The sequence below is a fragment of the Eumetopias jubatus genome, unplaced genomic scaffold, assembly GCF_037043125.1.
Source record: "Eumetopias jubatus isolate StellerSeaLion01/CBP00866 unplaced genomic scaffold, mEumJub1_p1.0 scaffold_32, whole genome shotgun sequence".
Taxonomy (NCBI): domain Eukaryota; kingdom Metazoa; phylum Chordata; class Mammalia; order Carnivora; family Otariidae; genus Eumetopias; species Eumetopias jubatus.
Window position 1 is genome coordinate 759,511 of NW_028274838.1, and position 16,560 is coordinate 776,070.

Here is a 16,560-nt window from a genome sequence, read left to right on the forward strand (position 1 = left end):
AATATGTACCACAATGGCATATTGATTATTTTGAATTGTAGCTATTTGAATAGCAACTGCTGCAAGGACACTCAAACCCTCCTCTGTCTCCCTGAAAGCAGGAAACCCATCTCCCCTATGAAAAAGGCATCCCCTGTACTAAGAAGTAAAAAGACATCCTTCTCACCAAGGCCTTTAAAGCAGAGGGACTGAATTCTGCATAGAACTCACTCCAAATTAGAGCTCCCAAACGTCCCTTGGAAATGTATTGTCTCCTTGTCTAAAATGTATAAGAAATGTCTGCCTTAATAGTTTCTATTCTTTAAAGGTCTGAATTTCAATATCAGTTCTTCATGCATATTCAATATCTCAGGTAAACTTAATTCTTAGTTAAGCTGGAAGACCTTGAAGGGTAATGGAGGAACTTGTCCTTCCCTGCATATATTTTCCTAGGGAAATTATTGGATTCTTGCTGATTTACAAGCTCCACTTAAACAATGTGTGGAAAAGAAGGGAAACTGTGTTCTTTCATTTGGTCATTTCCCTTCAGTGGATCTGGCCTGGAAATAAGAAAGAAAGAAAGAATAAAGGAAGGAAAAAAAAGGAAAGAAGGGAAAGAACGGAAGGAAGAAAGAAAGAAAAAGAAAGAAAGAAGGAAGGAAGGAAGGAAGGAAGGACGGAAGGAAGGAAGGAAGGAAGGAAAAAGGAAGGAAGGAAGAAAGGACGGAAAGAAAGAAAGAAGAAAGAAAGAAAGAAAAGAAAGAAAGAAAGAAAGAAAGAAAGAAAGAAAGAAAGAAAGAAAGAAAGAAAGAAAGAAAGAAAGAAAGAAAGAAAAAAAAAGAAAGAAAGAAAGAAAGAGAAAGAAAGAGAAAGAAAGAAAGAAAGAAAGAAAGAGAGAGAAAGAAAGAAAGAAAAAGAGACAAAGAAAGACAGACAAAAAAGAAAGGGGGAAGGAGGGAGGGAAGAAAGTGTCCTGGTCAATTTTCCTTGTAAACATCTCGTGACGAATCTGTTGGTGAACACCCAAATGGTGGTGAATGTTGGGAAGGCCCGTCCCTGGCATGCTTTCAGGAGGGTGATTTGGTGTGTATAGAACTATTTAGGGAAACAAACTAAGAATCTGTGGATTAATATGGCCTTATTCGCTAGAAAAAGTCACCTCAGCTATGTAAGCATAGCCATGGGAAATCAACCCAAAGAGTTCCACTTTGTGTGGTAACCTCACACAACATTTAGAGACCATGTATGTTTTGCCTGGGTCAGAGCGTGTCCTCATGTGGGAAATCGGTTCTTGCAGTTAGTGTTAGTGGTCTCAGTTGCTTTGCAGGTACCTCACAATTTCCCTTTGAAAATGTGAGTAAAACTTGATCCTGGGTAAGACTTACGATTAGTGGCGCCTGATTTGGCAATGCAACCTTTTATATCATCCCCATATTTGTTGGATGTGCTCTTATGCAATTATCTGGTCTTTCTTGAAATAGTTGCCATTCGCCAAAATTAAACCTGGATAACCTGTGTACAGAGTGACTGGTGGATGATGGATTTTGTGGCCATTATGGCCAAAATTGTTGCTAAGGTATCTCCCAAAACCATGTATTGTTCTTTGGCACATGCCCATTTGCAACTCCAAAAGCCCAAAGCCATTGTTCCCTGCTACCCTGGGGTCCTTGTCATCAATTCCCCAGAAGTTCAGGATTATAACAGCTCTCATTATCTTTTTTAAGATTTTACTTACTTATTTGACAGAGACACAGAGAGAGAACACAAGCAGGGGGAGCAGCAGAGGGTGCAGAAGAAGCAGGCTTCCTACCGAGCAGGGAACCCAATGTGGGGCTGGATTCCAGGACTCTGGGATCATGACCTGAGCTGAAGGAAGATGCTTAACCTACTGAGGCACCCAGGTGCCCCAACAGCTCTTATTAAATCCCAAACCCTGTCTATCTTGTTTTTGTTTTATACACTATTGTTTTGTGTATATTGTGTATATTGTTTTATATCACTATTTTGTTTTATACAATTTCCCATAGTTAGGAAGACAGCAGGGATAAGAAAAGATGAAGTACAGGGGGCAATCTTACCTTGAAAAAGTACGTCATTTTTGGGAAATCCGCCACCACACATGAGTGAAAAATTGATCCCTGAGACCTATCATAACCTTAGCTGACGGTAATTCCCTTAAGCTAAATCAATAGGAACGTACCTCCCATGAAGCAAGTTGGGGTTTTTATTCCTTGCGGCCAGAAAGAACACACCTCATGGTCTCAGGAAGAGGGTGTTAGAAAGAACCTCTTGTAGATAGGAAATGCCCTTCACGGTGTCCTTCATGTGACAAGGGCTAACGAACATTACGTGAAGGTGAGGAACAGATGTTTACTGTGGTTATTGGGTTTTTGTGTTTTTTTTTTTCTACATCCAACATCACCAAATAATTTATTTGGAATCAGAATTCAAAAGAACATTTGACAGTTGAGAACTGTTTATTCTGATCCAGTTGTACAACTAATCTAGGTGAAATTTCCAAATAAATTTTACATGGGTTTTCCAGGACTGTGGCTTCTCGATGACTTCAAATTTAGGATTTTCAAATGTGAATTCCGGGAACGTATTCATGTCTGATTTACCATATGTGTATTTAAGCTTCAGAAGCTCCCTCCCTAGGTCTTGCTGGTGCTCTGGGCCAGTATCAATGGGTCCTCCAGATGCCCGTAGCTTAGTTCTGTATTCTCTAATCTTGTCCACGATGAGTTTCTGTACGGGACCAAGTTCTTTATTAAATGCCCCCGCGGTAACACCAGTGTTGCTCCTCAAATGAACTGAGACTGCAGACCGAATGAGAGGAGAAACTGAAGAGAATCTGAAGCATCAGGGTAATTCTGACTTGCTCTCAGTCCTGAGCTGCCAGAGCTTCCACTGCCTCCACTATTCTACTTCTGGCCGTGGCTCCGCCCCCACCCGCCTACCCGCCCTCCCAGTGCATTCTCAAATTTTTTTCCTTGGTAGAGATTAGCATACATGTTTCTAAACATTAAAAACCCGGGGAAGTAGAGATAAGCATCTGAACTAGTTCTCTATTGATGCATATTAACAATTAGAAAAGCAGTGGTTTAAAGCAACCAACATGTGTTATCTTGCAGTCCTTTGGCTCAGGAGTTTGGAATGACGAGGGTGGGTTCTCTGCTCACGGAATTGGTCAGTAAGTCGTCCCCCACCTGAACAGGTCTGATAGTGACCTTGTAGTGGTTCTCTCTCCGAAGAGGGCCTGCCCTCAGCATCTCACTCCTCTGGGATCCTCTTCTCTGACCTCATTTCGATCTGTCATGATGCTTTCAGCTTAGCCAGGTAGCTTAGGAGGAATGCTAGAACTGTGGAACCCCAGACCTGATCTCCGCTGTCCCTTCTCCAGGAGGAGAATAAATGACAGAGGTCTTCATAAAGAAATGACCCCCATGAGGGCTGACATTCCCCAGCAATTAGAGCAGAGGAGGAAACCTACAGGCAAACGGAGGGCCTAAAAACCCAAATCATGGAAGCAGGACACAGATTAAGTAGGAGCCCTTCCCAGAAATGTCCCCATTCTCCATTGAAAGCCACTTTGGGTGAAGGGTGTGAGCACTGGGTCTTTCAGAGTCTCCATCCTCGGCTCTTTGTTTAAAACAGGCTTTATCCATACGTGAGAATCTCCTTGGAGCTTTTGTCAGAAATGCAGATTTGTGGGCCTTATCCCCAGGGCATTCTAAGAGGCACACAGTGACTCTGATGGAGGTGTTCTTTAGCTCTGCAGCTGGTGCCCAGGGATGGGACCCCTGTCTGCTGCATGATACCCCATTTCCCGTCTAACATTCCAGTGGTCCATGCTGCCTTCTCGAAGTTATATTCTACATTCTCTATCATACACGAGATAAATATGCTCAAAGAGATAATTAAGTGATCCACAAAAGCATATGGGACATGTGGTGAAGCTGCTATTGGCATCTTGGACTGCTTTTCTGAAGGCTGTGCTTCTATTGCTTCAGCCCAGAACCGGGATTGGGTTTGAATGGAAAGATGGTTGGGACTGGAGATCAGTAAAAGCTCGTTATTGCTGGTAAATTTTATCTATCTGCTTCACAAGTATTTACTGAATGTTTCACCTGGCAGTCTCTCGGACGCACGGGGGACATGGGGTGAGCAGGCAGACCCAGTGCCAGCTCTCAGGAAAGAGAACTTTAGCACAGGAGTCAGATATTTTATAGATAATCATTGAAGTGCCTTTTATTTGTGACTATGGTAAGTATTATTTAATACTTTTGTGTTCTGTGATCCTAATCCCTGAGCCAGTGATGGAAACCTAATATAAGTAACAGAATTATATAATTGGGAGAAAAGATTGGTCCCCAGAAAGGCCTTTTTTTTAAGATTTTATTTATTTATTTGACCAAGAGAGACACAGCGAGAGAGAAAACACAAGCAGGGGGAGTGGGAGAGGGAGAAGCAGGCTTCCCGCCAAGCAGGAGCCCGATCCAGGACTCGATCCCAGGACCCTGCGGATCCTGACCTGAACCAAAGGCAGAGGCTTTATGACTGAGTCACCCAGGCACCCCAGAATGGCCTTGTTTTTAACAGTGGAAATACCAACATTTGATCCAACGTCTCCTGAAAATGAATTTTTTATTTTTAAGCTGAACTTTTAATTTTAGTGTTCCCTGAATTTCAAATGTGGGGTTCTCGAGGGTGTGTTCCGGAGCCTCCACAGGGAAGCTTGCAGCCAAGGCCTGTGTGGGGGCACCGTTGCCACTAGGTGTTGAAGGTGTTTGGGAAAATCTCTTCACGTCTCTGGGCCTCAGCTTCCTCTCCTGTATGGTGAGGTTGTTATTCAAATTCTCCAAAGTGCCTTCCTGCTCAGTTTCTGTGAGTGTAGGAGGGTCTGAGGTGCCTGTTAAGCAGCTCTGGGGACTACAGCTGAAACCTGACTTGGTCCCTTCCCTGTGTGTCTCCTGCGGGAGCCTGAGCTGAGCCCACACTGAAAACAGAGAACGGAGGGAGCAGATGGAAGATAGAAAATCAGCAGGTTTGGAGGATGAGAATAACCCTAGGAAGGACAAGACAATGGTGGAGCAGGTGGTTGCCAAAGGAGGTAAAAATAAGGACAAGTTGATTTCAGAAAAATCCAGGGAAACTGAGGAATGTATACAGCAGCATCCAACTCTGCAAGGAGCAGCCTGAGCTAGGCAAAGAGGTTGGAAGAGTAACTTCGTCCATGGTGAAACTGTGCACCTGCCGAGGAGCCCCAGAGGATGGATTGTGGTGGTTTATGCTGCTGGGAAGCACCGGTTCCAAGAGGAGGAGGATGTTACCACGAGGCTCTGCCCCAGACACCTAGCTCCGACTTGGAGCTACCCACACTGTAGGTGTCCTCCAAGAAAGTGTGTACTGAGAGGGATCAGTGATGTTTGGATAAGGGTTGGAGTTGTCCATTCTTACTGCAGATAGTTGTGCCCTAAGGTCAGGAAGGGCCAGGGTAGGGGACCCTTGCATCTGAAGCCACATGATTTTAATAATAATCTTAATAATGCTGCCTGGGTGGGCCTTGAATAAAAAGAGTAACGATCTACTCAGAAAGTGAAGTTTTAGGGAATATTATACATGAGTGGGGTCAAGTGTAGTGTAGTGGGAGGAAAGTTACTGCATTTAATAGCACCTAATGACTTCTGGGGAGACAAACTTCACCCTAATCATGGCTCTAGATGCCAAATAACGAAGCAAACCACTTACTTCCATTGGTAACAGAAACGGGAGACCCTTAATGCCCATAACAAGCTGGAAAGTTGCTCTGCCTGTTGGGTCATGCAAGAAAACTGATCACTTGAAATGTGGTTCAAGAAGGGGCTGGGTTGAGTTTGTGACAGTATGCCCTAGGTCTTGGAGAAAAAGGTTTGGGGCTTTGGAAGTTGCCGGTGAGCTGGCTCATAGTAACTTTACACAATCTTGGGAAAACATGTCTAGCAAAATTTTGGATTCATTGGACACTAAATATTTAGTCCATGATCTGCAATCATTCTTCACAGATTACCCTCTATTTGCTTGAGCGAAAAATGACTTTTCTATTCTTAGAAACACCAAGGGTGCGTGAGTGGCTCGGGCACTTAAGGGTCTGACTCTTGGTTTTAGCTCGGGTCATGATGTCGTGGTAGTGGGGTCAAGACCCATATTCGGCTCCATGCTCAGCACAGGGTCTACTTAGTTTCTTTCTACCTTTCCCTCCTCTCTGTTCTCCCAGCTCACACTTACTATCTCCAAAATAAATAAAATCTTTCAAAAGGAATGATGCCCCCCCAAATGCAGATTTAAACACCTCCTATGATGACTTTGATGAATAACAAGGTAAAGTAGCCTTTTTTTTTTTTTTAAACAGAGAGCAGAATTGTAATTCAGGATGTCAGTGGAAGAGGCAAGTAACCTCCCATCATCTCAACATCTGAAAGTAAACAGGTAAAAGAAGGAATGTATAGAATTATATGTCATGTACACAATGACTGGTTCATTATAAACAAATTGGAATAAATCTATGTGTATATTGACTCGTGGGTCCTGTCAAAAAGGCAGAGCATTGGGAAAAACAAAAACAACAAACCGTCCTGAAAGTCATTTGGGTAATTGGACTTTAAAAAACTATGAGACAAACATTTATCAAACACATTTCAAGCTGTTTGTGAGCCACATTTTTGCCCTTCAAGAGTGAACTTTAGGAGAGACACCTAATACTGAGTGGATGCTTTGGTTTCTTTGAGACATGTCACCTGAGCCACTGGGAATGTGACCTTGTGAGTCACACAGCTGCGCGAGCTTTACCTGACAGGATGTTAAGTTCAGTGCCTAAAGAGTTAACATAAATATGCTACACACACCAATCTTTACTTTAACCAAAGATCATTTACTCTCTGTTGGGGGTATGAAGCTGACACAAAGGACTACAGATTCTGTTGCAGAATCAGGACCCGAGGCTTACAGACTGATGGGAGTGGACACCTACTTCCGATTTGGAGTCGGAGCCATTGTCTCCTAAGGCAACTGAGTCAGACAACCAAACATTCTTGAAGATAGGTACAGTACTTTGGAGAAATTGTACTAATCCTTTCAGTATGTTTGTATGTACATATATACACAAGTGTGTGTATCTTGATCTGTAGCTCTACATGTGTTTTATATGCAGCCACAGACACACACACACACACACACACACACACACACAGGTGGTTGGGAACCTGTGAGTATGTCATCACAAGCACACATCTGGGAAACGTCAGCACTGCCAGATACTGGTCAGATCCTTCTTCACTCATCACTGGCTGCACTTGTTCCCCTCACTTGACCTTGATTACGTAAACAGTTTCATATTGTCTCTGACCCTACAGGGGACTCATCTAGACATCAGCAGCCAACGTGCCTCGGACAGAACCCTTCTTACGCATTGTTTCTAGTTCTTTCTGAGTTTCATCCTCCATTCTCCTAATGTCTTCCATTGTCAGATCATTCCACTTGTCAATCCAACAAAAAAGCTGGCGATGAAGTTTGTAAATATCCTTTTCTCTTGCTTCTGAATGAAGTTTTCTACTTTGCTTTGCAGTCCCCACCACTTGAATTTGATGGTCACCAGCTTGTAGGCACACATCTGAGGACAGTCAGAGTTGTTTGCCAGCTCCTTCTTCCAGTTGGGTCCCAAAGGCCCTCTCTTGGTCTTGACTGACTGGAATAATGCTGGGTCTTCATCAGCTTTGTAGTCTGCTGGTTCAACTTGACTTCGATCTGCAATATCTATGCGGACAATTTCAACAGTTTTCCATGCGTTCGGATCTAAACCGTGTACATTTTCTAATGTTCCCAAGTCTGGTTTGTGCCATGTTTCAATTTTAATGAAGAAATCATCTTTCATATATACACTCGTTACAACTGAGGCATAATGGTTTGTTCTACAGTAGGGGTATGCGTTCCAGGCTTCCTCGTGAAACACCAAGGAGCCCTCCGGAGCAATCATCCTGACGAATGCAGGAACTTTGCTCCTGAACAGAACATGGCAAAACCACACAGAATTCCTTAATCAGCACCATCTTCCCGGAATCCCCTCACAGCTACCGCCACTATCACCACCACCGCCGCTGCTACCGCCCCTCACGGCGCCTCTATACACAGGTTTTTGATCTTGAGAGTCACCATCCTTACTCCGCATTGGTCAAGGGTCAACCTGTATCTCTATTTACAGAGGACATGCTCCTAAAGATAGAAAAACCTCAAATCATCCACACACAAAAATATTAGAGTCCATAGACTCATTCCGTAAAGTTGCAGGGTACCATATATACAAAATCAGTTGTGTTTCTATGCACTAGCAATGAACAATCTGAGAAGGAAATTTAGAAAGCAATTCTATTTACAATGGCACACAACACAGTAAAAGTGTCAGGTGTAAATTCATTCAAGGAGAGCAAGACTTGTTCACTGAAAAGCATAAGAAGCAATGGTTCTGCGAGAGATGAAAGACCAAATGGGGAGAAAAAAACAACTGTATGCATGCATTGGAAGATTTAATATAATTCATATGGCAATACTATGCAAATAGATCTACAGAGTCAATACAATTCTATCAAAAATTTTTCTTCTGCATTTTCTAAATTCTGTCAATACCTTGTAGTATATTTCCTTTCAGACGTTGTAGTTTTCATCTCTTAAAGATAGAGAGGGTGTTGTTTATATTTTCTATTTCTCGGTTTAACATTTACAACTGATGGAAAACTTATACTAAAAGCTTTCATATCCTTCTCTGGCGGTTCTCATATGTGTCAGCTCTGGATTATTTTCCGATGACGGATCTGGCTCCTGATTAGGGGCCATTTTGCCTGGGAGAGCTCCAGGTCCTGTTCCCTCTACTGCTTTCAAATGATTGCCCCCTGACTTGCTGGCCTTTCCTCCCATGGAGGCCCTGAGCAGGACCTCACTGCAAGCCACACCAGGGACCCTGCACAGCTCTGGTTAGGTGACTTTCCTCAGACCAGCTGGTTGTCCCACATCACCTTTCCCTTTTATTCCCCAGGAATCCCAATTTGGCTGGTAAAATACCTGGCGCTATTTTTTAGGTTAAGCAGGCAGTGTGTCTCTTTGCCTGTTCCAGCTCCTAGAGGCCCCTCCTCCATGCTCAGCCCCAGCCCCAGCCCCAGCAGGCAGAGTCCTCCTCACACAGCCTCCTTCTGACCTCTTCTCTGCCTCTTTGTGTTTTAAGACCCCCTTGTCATTGCAGGGCGCCGCCTGGATAATCCAGGATCATCTCCCCATCTCAAGGTCCTTAACATAAGCACCTGTGCAGGGTCCCTTTTGCTGCAGGATGGAACATGTGCACAGGTTCCTGGCATTAGCCTGAACAGCTCCTAGTGAGGGGGCATTATTCTACCCAGCAGCACACTATTGATCTCAGGTGACAACTAAAGTTGGACGCCCCCTCTCCACCCTCCAATCTTTTCTAATTTAAACATTCCGGGAAAAGTAAACCACTACCTCAAGGCGCAAGCAAGACAAGGCAAATCAGAACCCTAGGGCGCTCCATCCATGACCATACAATTGCCCAAATCTCTTCAAAGTAGTCTGTTTAGTTTTCCAGACCTGGCTATTTTCCCTCCAAAGGCCGACCTGACTGCAGAAATCCCCTCCAGGGGGAAGCGCCCAGCGGTGGAGGGAGGGCAGGCGGTGGCCGAGTGGGGAGCCTGGGACCCCACTAACCCCCTGCTGAGAACGCTGAGCCTGGTTTAAGGGAGCAGAAGCAGTGGTCCCCTTTGGCCCTGCCCTCAACAGCGGGATCCTTGGGCGTCTCCCCGCGAAGCCACGAGGGGGCGCGCCGTCCCTGTCCTAGGAGCCCTCCTGGGGAAGAAGCAGGCCCTGGGATGTGTTCAGCGTGTGGAGTGTTGTGGGCTGGTGTCAGCCCGAGGGCCCAGGGGTTGCGGACTTTTGGTCCTCCCCTCCCCCCCGCAGTGTCCAGGCCTGGGGGAGGCTGTGGGGACTGGTTTGAACTGTACAGGTGCAGCCATGGCACTCGGTGTCCTCCAACCAGGGCCCAAAGGGAAAGAGAGAGAGAGCTAGAGAGAGCAAGAGAGAGTTGTATCTGCTCTTCGCGGGCTGTTGGAAAGTCCTCCCTCATGTTTCTCTCTGGCTGGTACAGCCTCCCCTGGGCTGGGTGGGGGGGGTTGTGTAGGGTTTGGGGGGCCATAGCTGCAGGGAGAGGAAAGAGTGGTAACCAATTCAGGAGACAGAGGAGACTGGGCAGGTGAGGAAGGAAGCCAGGGCACGGGAAGGGAGAAGGGGAAGGGGGACTGGAGGAGGAGAAGGAGGAACACCAGTACTGAAATCCAAGTTGGGAGGGGAGCTGGGGGGCAGGGAGATGGGGTGGGGTTGGGGACTGAGGCGAAGCCCTTGACTTCACGGACGGGGCTTGTCTGATGCAAACCAGGCAACATGGCGGTGGGGTTCTGCAACTTAGAATTCGTGGGGCTGAGGAGGTAGCAGCGCTGTTGCGTCCATCCTATTCGGAAGCGTCGTGTGGAGGGTGAGGATGCTTGCGACAGGAGTGGGTGCCGAGGGTGTTGGGGTGCGCCTAGGCGAGTGAGCCTGTGTGTCCGGTGGAAGGGGGGTGAGACTGGTGTGGGGCGGAGGCGGAGGGAGTCACACTTACCCGGCAGGGGAGACTCCGGGATCAAGCAGGTGGTTTTCCCAGGGGAGGCCCTTCCATCATACCAGGGACATGCTGACCCCCGCGATTTCCCCGAGTATGGACAACTCCTCTGCATTATTTGTGGCAGTGGCAGTGGGGGGCTGCTTTTGCTCTTTCACCTGTTGTTGGTTGTTTAAGAATAGCCTTTGTTTTCTTATTCATTTTTCTGTTTGTTTGTTTTGTCTTTTCCATGACTTTGGCTGATGACATGGGCTGAAGAGGAAGCTCACTCAGGGGACACCAGGACCCTGAAGAAAACACCTCTGCTTTTAAGGGCTGCTTTCTTGAGAATCTGGGTTTGGCTGTTTCTCAATCAAAAGCATGCAGGACAGTTTCTGTCCACTGGTCATACATCCCACCTTGGCTGTCGGGGTTTTTTCTGTTTTTCGCAGAGCAATTTCTCTGCTTATATTTCAGTATGTGGTTTGCAGTCCCTGATCCAGCAAAGGTGCTTTCTTTTCATTCCCCAGGGAACAGGGGTTTGCATCCCTTCTCCTTCCTCCCTCCCCTCCCCACCTATCCCCCCAGGCACCCTGCAAAGCCTCACCCAATCCCCAGACTCCGTATCCTTGATTAGGCCACTTGGTAGCCTAGCTAGTATAGCCTTGCTCCAGAGGACCCTTCCGAGACTAGAGAGGGTCCGGCTTGATGTACTGTTTATTTATTGTAAGTTTATTTGTTGAAGTAATCCCTACACCCAAAGTAGGGATAGGGCTCATGAAGCCAGATGGAGACTCCCCTGCTCTCCTGACTGAGCCAGCCAGATGCCCCCTGACAGGCTTTTAAAGAGGCACCTCTGTCTACTCACAAAGAACCCGCTGGGTTTGGCACCACAGACCTTTCCCAAACAGCAGGTTAGCTCTAGGACAAAGGGCCGTGGGCCTTCTGCAGCTCTTGGGCTCAAGCCAAAACTGTCCCTACTGATGTACCTGCATTGCTTTGTCAAACTGAGCTTGAAGGGGTTTCTGGCTTCAGGCTTTCACCAGAGCTGGTGTTTTTTTTCTCTACTCCCTAAAGGCCTCTATTCAGAATCTACAACTGAGGGTCTTCCAACTTTGATTTTCACTTAGGGGAGCCACACCAACTGGGACTCAGCAACGGGTTACTCTTCTGCCAGAAACAATTAAACAAAAGAGCAACAGCGTCACACAAGATGCGCGAAGTGGAGATTTCCAAGATCCTGGGCATCAGGCAAAGGGGACAGCCATCCCGGACACATGGCAACACAATGGTGAGCAGAGCCCTAGAGCTGCTCAGAGGTACTGGCTCTAGAGAGTTTCCAAGCAAGGCACTGGGGGGAGGGGAACTTGAATAGGAGCCCCATGGAGCTCCTGGAATTGAGGACACTGATCTGAGAGAACCCAGGACTGAGTCTCAGGGAGGACAGAGCTGCAGGAAGTCACCTAGCCAGAGCTGTGGAGGGGCCCTGGGGAGGCATGGACAGCAAGTCAGGGGGTAATCCTTTCCACAGGGCCTGGTGCTCACACGGTGCTGGGAATAGTGCCTGTGTCCAACAGATAGACTAAGCAAAAGTAACCCTCTTAATTTGTGACGAATAGGGTGGAAGACAGGGGGAGGGCTTGCTACAGTACCTGGAACTCATGGTGAGTCCTCCACGGAGCCCTGCTCTGGGCCACTGAACTATGCATTGAAGCAACAGCAGAAATGTTTCCAAGTAACTTCAGTGCATCCCTGAACAAAGCTCAATATTATAGAAAACACAAAAATATCCAGCAAACAGCAAGGTAACATTCACAGTGTCTGGCGTTCCATCCAACAGTTTGAGGTATGCAGACAAAGGGGGGAAATGAGCCCTCCTGAAGAGATGGATCACTCATCTGAAAATGACCCAGAGCTGACAGCAAGATGGGAATCACCAGAGCACAAGAAAGCATTTGTTCTAACTGCATCCCATTGGTGAAAACATTCAGCAGATACATGGAAAATGTTAAAAAAAAAAAAAAAAAAGGACCCAATCTCACATGAAGAGATGAAAACCACAATGTCTGAAAGGAAATGTACTGCAAGGGGCTGATGGTGATTAGGGAAGGCAGAAGAAAAACGTTCAATAGGAATCCAAAAGAATCTGCAGATCCTGCTGTTGCCTTCTGAACCACCTTAACCATTCCAATCCATGAACACAGGATGTCTTTCCACTTGTTGAGGTCTTCCTTAATCTCTTGCAGCAATATTGTGTAGTTTTCAGTGTACAGGTTTTGTGCCTCCTTGACTCAATTATTCTTCGATACCATTCGGGTGGGTGCTGTTGTCCATGGAATCTTTTTCTTAATTGACTTTCCCGGTGTCCATTCCTAGGTTATAGAAACACCTGATTTGTCTGCCTTGTACGCTGCAACTCTGCTGAAATAGGTTATGGACTCTAATAGTCGTGGTTTCTGTGTGTGTGTATTTGGTATTTTTCTGTATACAGGAGTATGTCATTTGCAAATCCAGATACAAATTGTCCCTTGAAGAACCTGGGGGTTAGGGGTACAGAGTCCCACAATTGAAAATCTTTGTATAACATTTGAGTCCCAGAAAACATAGCTACTAATAACCTACTGAAGTCTTACAGATAACAAAAACGGTTGATTAATACATATTTTGTGGGTTACTTGAATTATGTACTTTATTCTTTTGATACAGTGAGTTAGAGTGAAAATATCATTGAGAAAATCATAAGGAAGAGAAAATGTATTTCTACATTTGTACTAGACTGTATTTGTAAAAAAAAAAAAAAAAATAATCAACCCATGAGTGGACCGACATTGTTCACTAAAATTCAAAGCCATGTTGTTCCCCAGTCAACTATAGTTTTATTGCTTCGTTTTCAAATGTTTTCCCCTCACCTTCAGGTTTTTAAACAATTGAGTCATAACTGATTCCCCATGTGAGATCAGTTTCACATGGCAACACAGGGATTGGACGACTCTATAAATTATGTTAGGCTGATTACTAGTGTAGCTACCCTCTTTCACCTCGCAGAGCTGTTACTGCACCACCGACTACATAATATGAGATCTGTCCTCTAACATTGTTTTTAAATCTTCACTGTGGATGATGTTTTGACAGAGTATAGGTTTCTATGCCCTCCCCTCTCCCCACCACTACCATGGGCCGCCTTTGGACTTTCCAGAGAGGAGCAGTGACATGTAGGAAGTCCCTATTTTAGGCCACTGCAGCCCCTGATCTTGGACCAGGATGCTCAGCCAGGGCCAGGGAAATATGGATTAGCAGGAACCCTTCTTTGCAAGCCCAGCTCCAATGTGAAGGACCAGAGTGCCTCTTCTAGCCTCCTGCAGGGATGGTTCAGCACCCAGGAGCTGGCCCTACATAGAGGGCCAGAAAAGGGCAGATTCCCCTAAACGCAGCCCAAGTGTTCCATTTCGACTCAGAAGAAGGTGAATAGCAGCACAGGTTCTTTTCCCTATGCTGAGCTTCCACGGGGAGAGCCTCAGTGCCACTGCAGGAGGGAGCATCAAAGGGAACCTTTGGATGTTAACCTAAAGCTTAGTGCTTAGAGCCCACCCAGGGGACCAAACCTACTTAAGATCCATCCAGATCTTGCCAGCAGCTTCCTTGGGTCCTGCAGCCTTCACTTCCTCTAGGAATCTCCAGCCAGCTGGTGCCCTATCTTTGCTTGCTTCCCCCTGGTGTCCTTGGGCCACCTGAAGGTCTGTTCCCTTAAGTAGTCTGCCGCCTGGTGGATTCCAGGGGAACTGCCAGGGCCTGAGACTGAAGGCACAGTCACTGAACCCCTGACTCCAGCTGGGAGGTCAGAAACCAGGCTCTGAGCCACCACCTGCTGGGACTCCAGGATGTGGCCCCTCACCAGGCAGTGTTTGCCTGGGGACCCCAGGACCCACTGATGTGCGAGGGTCGCCTTCTTTCTTTTTTTTTTAAGTGAAATTGACATACAATAAATTTCACCCATTGTCAACAATGACAGAGTTGTTCAGCTAGTGCCCTAGTGTGTTTCAGAGGCTTCCTTCACCTTCCCACACTCCCTCCAGCCCCTCTGCAGACAGTCTCCGCTCCCTCCTCCAGCCCCAAGCAGCACTGATTTGCTTTCTGTCTCTGTGCATTGCTCCTTTCTGCACATTTTACATAAGCCGAATGAGACAGTCTGTAGTTCTTGGTGACTGGCTTCTTTCACTTAGCATCCTTTTGAGGTTCCTCCATGCTGTAGCTTGGATCAGATTTCTGTGCCTTTTGTTGCGGAATAGATGCCATGGTACACATAGGAAACATTTGGTTTGTCCATTCACCAGCCGATGGCCCTTTGTGTTGCTGTCAGTTTTTGCCCATTGTGAATAACGCTGCCCGGAACATTTCTGACGAGACTTGAGCGGACATATGTTTTTATTCTCTCAGATAGATTCCTAGTTGTGGAATGGCTGGGTCCTATGGCAAGCTTGTGCTGAACTCTTAAGAACTCTCAAAGTGGCTTCTGCAGGAGCTGTTATATTTTACGTTGCGACCAGCAATATAGGAGGGTCCAGTTTCTGCTCATCCTCAGCAACACTTGGTATCGTCTTTGGGACGTAAGCACACTAGTTGGTGTAAAATGGTACCTGGTTTTCCTTGCATTTCTTTGAGAAATAATAACATATTACTAATAACATTGATTACCTTTTTATGTGTCTCCTTTGGTACATGTGTATTCGACTCTTATACTGGCTTAAACGAGTGTGTTGCTTCTGCCCATTGAGTGAGTTCAAAGTCCTCTTGTCTCTCGTGAACGTGAGTCCCCATTGGGTATTTAATCCACAAATATTTTCTCCTAATCAGTGGCTTCTCTGTTCCTTTTCTCAGTGGCAATGTTTGATGCAAAAACTTCTTCTTCTTCAATTTTCTCTTACGTATCGTGCTCTTGCCGTAGTGACTTAGAACTCTTTGCTTACTGTGAATTCCTGACCATTTTCTCCCATGTAGTCCTCTTGCACAATAGTTTTGGCTCTTATACTTAGATCTGTGACCATTTTGAGTTCATTGCTGTGTAAGTTGTGATTTCCAGCAACAGCTGTGGGGGAGCTTTGTCCTGACAGGTTTAGGAGAGCCTAGGGGACACTTGTGTTTCAGAGTTAGTCTCCCCTGGGCCAGGAATGGAGATTTCACCCTGCTGCACCTGTTAGTGAAAGGCTGAGTGCCTTTGGGGAGGGGAGATACATGGGGGCTGTGGTCATATACGGCATGTACTCCCCGTTCTCTGGGACTGGGTACAAAGGAGCTCCAGGAGCCCCAGGGCAGTCCTGCTCACAGGTGCCTTTAGAGGCAGAAACACACTGAGAGCAGGAGAGCATAACACAGAAAAGACCCCAGGGATCCCAGCGGATCTGGGTTGGGATCCTAGAGGGTCTTCTATGGATGGGCACATTTTCCATGTATATGCCCTTCTATGGGTGGGTGGGAAAGAGGACTCGCACACAGTCGGAACTCACGAAACATGCCCAGAAGGAGTGGAGCGGATTGAAGGCATGTCCCACAGTTTGCAGTACTTTTCCAATATGAAAATCATGGTATTTGCCTGCATCAAAGGTCCTGGGGGGGACGCATGCTGCCTCGGTCAGTAGAGCGTGCAACTTTCATCTCAGGGTCATGCATTAGAGTCCCACGTAGGTGATGGAGCCTAGCTGAAATTTAAAAAAAATAATAATAAATAGAAAACGAAGAGGTGCATGCTTCAGGAATCAGAATTACTCCCCCTAAGGTAAGGAGGGGGCATTTACCTTGGTCCTTGCAGTTCAAGAGCCATTCTGAGCACTACAGAATCCTAAATGTAGATTAACCTAGAGAACCTACACTTTTAATATTTGTTGGGTTTCCCCTGTGTGGTTAGAGGTCCACTGGCA

At 46.1% G+C, this 16,560-nt stretch overlaps 1 non-coding gene across 1 annotated transcript; it reads left to right on the forward strand.

Moving 5' to 3' along the window:
• The first annotated feature begins 10,661 nt into the window (after positions 1-10,661).
• LOC148161955 (U1 spliceosomal RNA) lies at positions 10,662-10,824 on the forward strand. Its single transcript, XR_015767233.1, has one exon. It is a non-coding gene; the product is annotated as a U1 spliceosomal RNA (small nuclear RNA).
• The last annotated feature ends 5,736 nt before the right edge of the window (positions 10,825-16,560 follow it).